Source organism: Mytilus californianus, unplaced genomic scaffold (genome assembly GCF_021869535.1).
Source record: "Mytilus californianus isolate M0D057914Y unplaced genomic scaffold, xbMytCali1.0.p SCAF_9, whole genome shotgun sequence".
Taxonomy (NCBI): Eukaryota; Metazoa; Mollusca; class Bivalvia; order Mytilida; family Mytilidae; genus Mytilus; species Mytilus californianus.
Window position 1 is genome coordinate 82,087,712 of NW_026262745.1, and position 7,221 is coordinate 82,094,932.

Below are 7,221 nucleotides of genomic sequence, written 5' to 3' on the forward strand. Positions count from 1 at the left end.
TATGTTTATTTACACAAGACATAAGAACATATTTACAAATTTACAATCAAATAAGTTCAAATGGATCATTTTATATAACCCCTACACCTACATGATACCTATAAAAAAAATTACTAAAAATCATATGTGTTACTTTTTAACCAATTGTAATACTTTTACGTCTTTAACTTTAGTTTCTCATTAATTAATCTTAATGCTAAATATAGTCCACAAATTTATTCTCATCACTCTTAAAAATATTTAAGATTACATTGATAAACTTTAACTACGTCTTGCGCAATTTGTTACTTACTCTATATTTCCTATTTGACAACAACACCTTGTTGCGAAAAAAAAAATGCCTTTCTCCTTAATCTATTACATTTTTCCAAAACAAGTTTATAGTTTCTTCATCATAATCTTTCCTTTCTTTTTTATATATATCATTTTAATTTGCTTTAAAACATCAGCAACCTACTGCCTTTCCTTTTTATACATTTCATTATGACTGAATTTTTTTATTCATTCTATTTTTTTTTTTTAAAACTTGACTTACTTCTTAAAAACCAAAACAATTTAAAGTTTGTTCTATGCTTATTTATGAACAAAACCCATTGTTTAGACTCATTTTTTGTTTTACTACTAAATTAATTATTTTCTTATTCTTATTTTAATTTCTGATAATAATCCTCATAATTGTTTTTAAAAAAAAATCTATTTTATTTTAATGCTAGTTTTCCTTTAATATCAATTATCTATTTCATTTAAATTTTGTCATAAGTCATGAAGTTCATGTGTCTCTCATTTTTTACAAATATCGATCTACCACAAAAATACTGTAAATCCCTTAGGGCAAAACATATCAACATTTATCTTTAATGTGCTATTTTCTGAAGATACTTCTCTTTATCTATTAACATTACGTAAATAAGGCGTAATCTAACACCATAAAACAACTTGCACCATTTAATTACTTTACATCACTTATGTTAATCATCCGAAGAAGGGGTTGGAATCTAAAATTATAGACTATTTGTTTTCTCTAAACAAATGTGCATACACACTACCCAACTGCGTAAACCATAATCGTCAATGGCTATAACATCGCAAACATATGAACCCACAATGTACCCTTAACTTCATCTACCAAAGGTTCTAAATCAACCTTCATATATACCGGTGCTCTACTAATTTTACGTAAGATATATAATTTCTAGAATAATTGAATGTATCTTCAAGAAAACAACCCATAATATAAATGCTATAGTATCAGACATTTTAGTTTTTTTACATATTTACTCTAAACGAAAAACTAGCTTCTTCAAACTCAAAAAAAAAGTTTTATTTTTAAGAATCATACTTATTATATATAACGTATCCTATCTATTAAATAACTGCATATGAAAATAACTAAAAAATTAACTTCAATTGTTCTAAGAATATGTGTATTCATAATTCTTAAATTGACGTACAATCTCTAAAAATACTAATAAAAAATTTCGTGCGAACCACAGCTCGTGAACAAACTTCTGATTTTAAGCCTTTTAAATATACGGCCTCACTCCCTTTAAAATTAAAAAATGTACTTAACATGTGTGCCATCCCTTGAAAAGCCATCCAATAGCTATTCATTAGGGTAGCGTCTATAATCCCTAGCCATAAAGAACAACCGAGACAATGGGTCGGAAAGTGGGTGTCCCCAACGCGTATTTTATCGAATTTGGCTTTATTTCTATGTTTCGAGCGAAATTTTCGGCCTTTAAGAATGCTACCTAGAAATTCTTTACCCTCCTGCTGTAGTACTATCCAATAGCTATTTATTAGAGCAGAGTTTATAATTCCTAGCCATACAGAACTGCCGAGGCAATAGGTTGGAAAGAGCCCAATGCGTATTTTATCAAATTTGACTTTTCCCGTGTTACGGACGAAATTTTCGGCCTTTCAGAATGCTTACCCCAGAAATTCTTTATCCTCACGTTGTAGTACTACCCAATAGCTATTCATTAGGGCAGTGTCTATAATCCCTTGCCATAAAGAACAACCGAGACAATGGGTCGGAAAGTGGGTGCCCCCAACGCGTATTTTATCGAATTTGGCTTCATTTCTATGTTTCGAGCGAAATTCTCTACTATCCCAATGTAGTACTATATAATAGCTATTCATTGAAGCAGAGTCTCTAATCCCTAGCCACTAAAAACTACCCAGATAATTGGTTGAAAAGTGGGTGACCCCAGAGCGTATTTTATCGGTTTTGGCTTTATTTCTATGTTTCGAACGAAATTTTTGGCTTTTAAGAATGCTTACCCAAGAAATTCTTTACCCTCCCGTTGTAGTACTATCCAATAGCTATTTATATGAGCACAGTGTATAATCCCTTGCCATTTAAAAACTACCGAAACAATGGGTCGGAAAGTGGGTACCCCAATGCGTATTTTATAAAATTTGCATTTTCCGTGCTTCTTAAACATGAATAAAAACAAACCGTATCCGGGACTTCACAGATATATAACTCTTTGTGAATCGTAATGATTTTTCTAAATGTAAATTCTAGTTATAAAACCGTAAAGATGAGTTAGAAATTTGTAAACTTAAGTTAGAAATTTATGAATGGGATATAAAAAACTTTATATTTATCTTTTTTTTCAAACAAAACCAGTCAAAAACCATTATTTTGAAAAAAATAAAATTGTCACTCAAGTAGTTTTTCGAACGCAATTGCAGGATGACGAATTGCAGGATAGCTTTATCGCAAGAGAATTGCTGGATAGCTTGACACTAGTGAATACATACAGTATAATAATAATGTATGTGTGTACACCCGGCCCATTGGACCTATAAGTCACTTAAAAAATATAAATCTATAAAATAATTTCAAAGTAGAGTCCTGTAGTTCAATTATTTACATCAATGAATTGTAACAGTATTGATAGCTGTCTTTGGAGGAATTTAAATGAGACAATTTTACTTACAGAAAACAAGGAGTAAAAATGCCGTTTCTTTCCCCGGTACATCAGATTCCCGTAAACGATAAACAATGACACACAAGTTTTTGACATGTTAATGGCCCAAAGAGGTAATTTGAATGTTATTAATGTTACAAATGTGTATTGATATGCATAATTGATATATTCACATTGTCATAATGATATCTGTAAGGTTTATACTGCGATTTGTTAATAATTTGGTATGCAACAGGGATTTGCATTGAAACTTATGTATGTTTTCATCTACTTTCAGTTCTTACGTAAACCATGTCACGATATATGTAAACTACGTAAACTAGGCCATATTATTAACACTGTATAATGTTAACCACGGGGTGAATTGTGCGATGCACTGTATATTTTATCTAACAATTGCGACATAAATAAAGCCTAAGAACTGTCAGTATATTTCTTGCGACGCCCACAGCTACAGTAAGAACCCTACATCATTGACATGTCTGATGTGTGGACGACTGCGAAACAGATTTTAAGAACCCATTTGATGAACAATTTTAGATTGATGCGTTTGTAGTAATTGTAAACAGAACTTTTATGAGGCATGCTGTAAAATGTGGAATGGTGTAAAGTGACGGAAAAGTTGACATTTTGCGAAGCAACAACTTTTACCTGATTCAAAGATTTGAAATGCGATATACCAGTATAAAGATCCAAGCCATTGAACTTTTGATTGCGAAATACAAATTTTGAGAATAAACATTTTATAGTGATTCGTGAAACAACAGTAAGAAGACCGAACAATTGAAGTGAACTTTTACTAGAGGTATTGACTCATTATTGGTTATTACATTAATTTATTTGGTATGTTTTGGTATGTTGTATTATGTTTACATTCTTGATAGTATTTGAATATTGGGTATAAGGATTCTTTAAACTGTATTAACATGATGAAATGCATGAACGTTTGGGGACAAAACGTATGCTTATTTTGAATATGATGCACTTGAATTTTGCTAGAATTTTAAAGGGTTACATATTTGATTGATATCATATAGTTAATGATTTATGTTGCCACTTACCTGGTCATTTTTAATGATTTGATTGAAACTACATGTTGACAATTTTATAATTTTTTAAAACCCTTTGTTGATTACTTGAAATTTTGAAATAATTCACCATGATGTCCCGAGGCAAAGTCGAGGGCGATATATGTGTGGCTAGCGGTGTAACTCGTACAAGCACTAGTCAGCGAAGTTTTTTAGTTTTTTTTAGTGGCAAATTGACACTTTACAGAAAAACTTTTGAAAGGCAGTTTCCTCATGGAAGTCATGGTCAAACAAAATAGAGATACGACCTAAAGACACAAATATCATTCGCGAACATCGAAATATATTAGTTGAAAACATGATTCATTTAACAAGTGTTTATAAACAATTATCGAATCTTATCGAAAATGAAAGTGAGTCACGTGGTCATGCCGAATTAATAAATGACAGTGAAATTGATGTATTTAAGCGATACGAAACTTGTGAAAACTATCACGCAGATCTCATGAAAAGGATAACGACCCGTGTTCAGGAAATTGATAGAGACAATATAGAAACTAGAGGTTCATATACATGCAAGTCAATATCTATTCATTCATTTCATACACATAGATCTAGTGTGTCGCAACGATCACAAACTGCTTCGCGAGCCGCAGACTTGAAGGCAAAATTAAAGTACATTGAAATCGAGGCGAAGGCTAAATTAGAATTGGAAAGGATACAAACAATACGTGAACTAGAGGCTACAGAAGCCAAGCTAGATGCAATCGATAAAGTAAGTCAGGGCTTAGATTTAGATGAATTAAAGAGATCACTTCCGGAAGCTAATATTCTTCAACACGTTAATCCGGATGGTGAAGTAGATAATGACATTATTGAAAATACTAAGGATGATCATGATGATTTTGTAACTACTCTGCCAAATTCCAGACTTCCGAAGGTCAGTCAATACAAAATGTTAGTTATAATTATCCAGTTCAAGGTCATCCTGTCCCGACTGTAAGTCTACAAGGTCGAGGCCAATCTGTCTCATATGTCGATCAATATGGGCAAGCTCAGTCTGCACCCAACTTCAGTCAATTAGTCTCAGATCAGTCTGCATTGAATGCAAGTCAGTCATTCGTACAAAGTGTAAGTTCCGTGCCAGTAGTGACACAAGTGCGTTCTGAACCAGTAGTGACACACGCAAGTTGGGCGCCAGTAGTAACCAACGTAAGTTCGGCACCAGTTGTGACAAACGTAAGTTCGGCAACTCTGATTCCGTCAGCTATAGCATTTGTACCTCAGAATGTAAACACTGCTAATTTTACAGGACAATACGTTCAAATTGAAGACCTAACTAAATCACTCGCCGAACAAGTAAGTCTTAGTCGTCTGCCTCCACCCGAACCATCGGTGTTTCTTGGTGAAATATCTTGCGTGGGAATCATCATTCCAATCTCTAATTGAACAACGAAAATTTCCGCCGTTTGAACGCATCCATTACTTGCGAAAGTATGTCTGAGATTCAATGCGAGAGATAATTAAAAACTTTCTAGTGAAGACGCTTACGACGAAGCAAAGAAACTACTTGAGAAGAGGTACGGAGATCCGTTTATTATCAGTAATGCATTTCGTGATAGACTCCATAATTTGCCGACAATACTTTCTAGAGACAAATTTTCCGACTTTCTGAAACAGTGTTTATCTGCGATGAAAATCATGGGAACATTGAACGCGCTAAACTACGATAGAGAAAATCGAAAACCTTTTGTCAAAACTACCAGATTGGGTTGTAACACGATAATCCAGAATCGTTGCGAAGCACAAAGAAGATAAGCGTGAATTTCCTTCATTTCAAACATTTGTAGAAATTGTAGAAAAGGAAGCCAATGAACCGGTAACGTCGATTCAGTCGGTGAGATCAGAAACTACAAATAGCATTAGTGACAAGTTTAAGACATATCGATTTCAGCGTGGTAAATATGATAATCAGCGTAGAAACGTTCTTGCGACAGAAATTCGAGAGTGTTTGATAAAAACTATAGTCGTTACAACAAGGATCAAACATGTACATTCTGTAAGAAAACTGGTAATTTCATCGATTTATGTCAACAGTTTCTTGTGAAATCGGTAGACGAGCGAAAGAACTTTGCGAAAGAAAAAGGACTTTGCTTTGGTTGTCTTGGTCACGGACATACTTCTAGGAAATGCCAAAGACGGAAACGATGCAATCTTTGTTCTAAGCTCCATCCGACACCACTTCACGGTGATTTTCAGTCGAACTTTAAGTCGAACAGCGAAACGTCTGATTCTTCTTTAGATAAAGTCCCAGTTTAAACGGGAGCAGTGCATTTGAACTATTCTAATTCAAGTTGTAAGAGCTCGACGATAGTTCCTGTCTACGTTTCACATCTGAATAACTCGTGTAATGAACGACTCGTACACGCTCTGTTAGATACGCAATCAGATTGGACCTTTATTTTAGAAAGCACTTGTCGAACATTAGTACTCTCTGGTACCGATGTCAAGTTATCGTTGTCGACGATGCACTCTGAAGATACGTTAGTTGATATTTGTAAGATTGAGGGACTTATGGTTCGAGGATACGATACTGAGTTGAAAATTCAGTTACCATCGGCATACACACGAAGTATTATGCCAGCTAATCGGTCGCACATTCCCAATTCCGAAATGGCTAAACGATGGGAGCATCTAGAAGGAGTCTCGAAAAAGCTAATGCCAGTAAATGACTGTGAGTTTGGACTCTTAATAGGCTACGATTGCGCACGTGTATTAACCCCTCGAGAGGTCATAACCGGTAAGGGAAACGACGACCCTTATGCACAGAAAACGGACTTAGGATGGGGTATTGTTGGCATCACTGATCCTACTTCTGCCGAAGATTGTGACTCAATTGGAATTTCTGATAGAATATTAGCCTTAGAAGTTCACCCATTGACTAGCAAATCAGAGCCGAAACATGTTCAATATTCCTTTGGCGTTCGTACCAAAGAAGTTAATCCGAGTCAAGTTACCAAGATGATTGAATTAGATTTTCCGATCGGACAGTTGATATGCAGCCGATATCTCGTGAAGACAAAAGATTCTTGAATATATTACAAGACGGCATCCGAAGAGATGAAGGACGCTATGAATTACCATTGCCTTTCAAAGGCTCAGAACCGAATTTGCCGAATGATAAGTCACTAGTTTTACAAAGAATTGTACACTTAAGGAAATGACTTCAGAAGGACACAAATTAAGGCAACAGT

General features: G+C 34.4%; 1 long non-coding RNA gene across 1 annotated transcript; it reads left to right on the plus strand.

Moving 5' to 3' along the window:
• The first annotated feature begins 2,996 nt into the window (after positions 1-2,996).
• Positions 2,997-4,033, plus strand: LOC127716523 (uncharacterized). Its single transcript, XR_007988973.1, has 2 exons — positions 2,997-3,052; positions 3,217-4,033. It is a non-coding gene; the product is annotated as an uncharacterized LOC127716523 (long non-coding RNA).
• Positions 4,034-7,221: the final 3,188 nt, after the last annotated feature.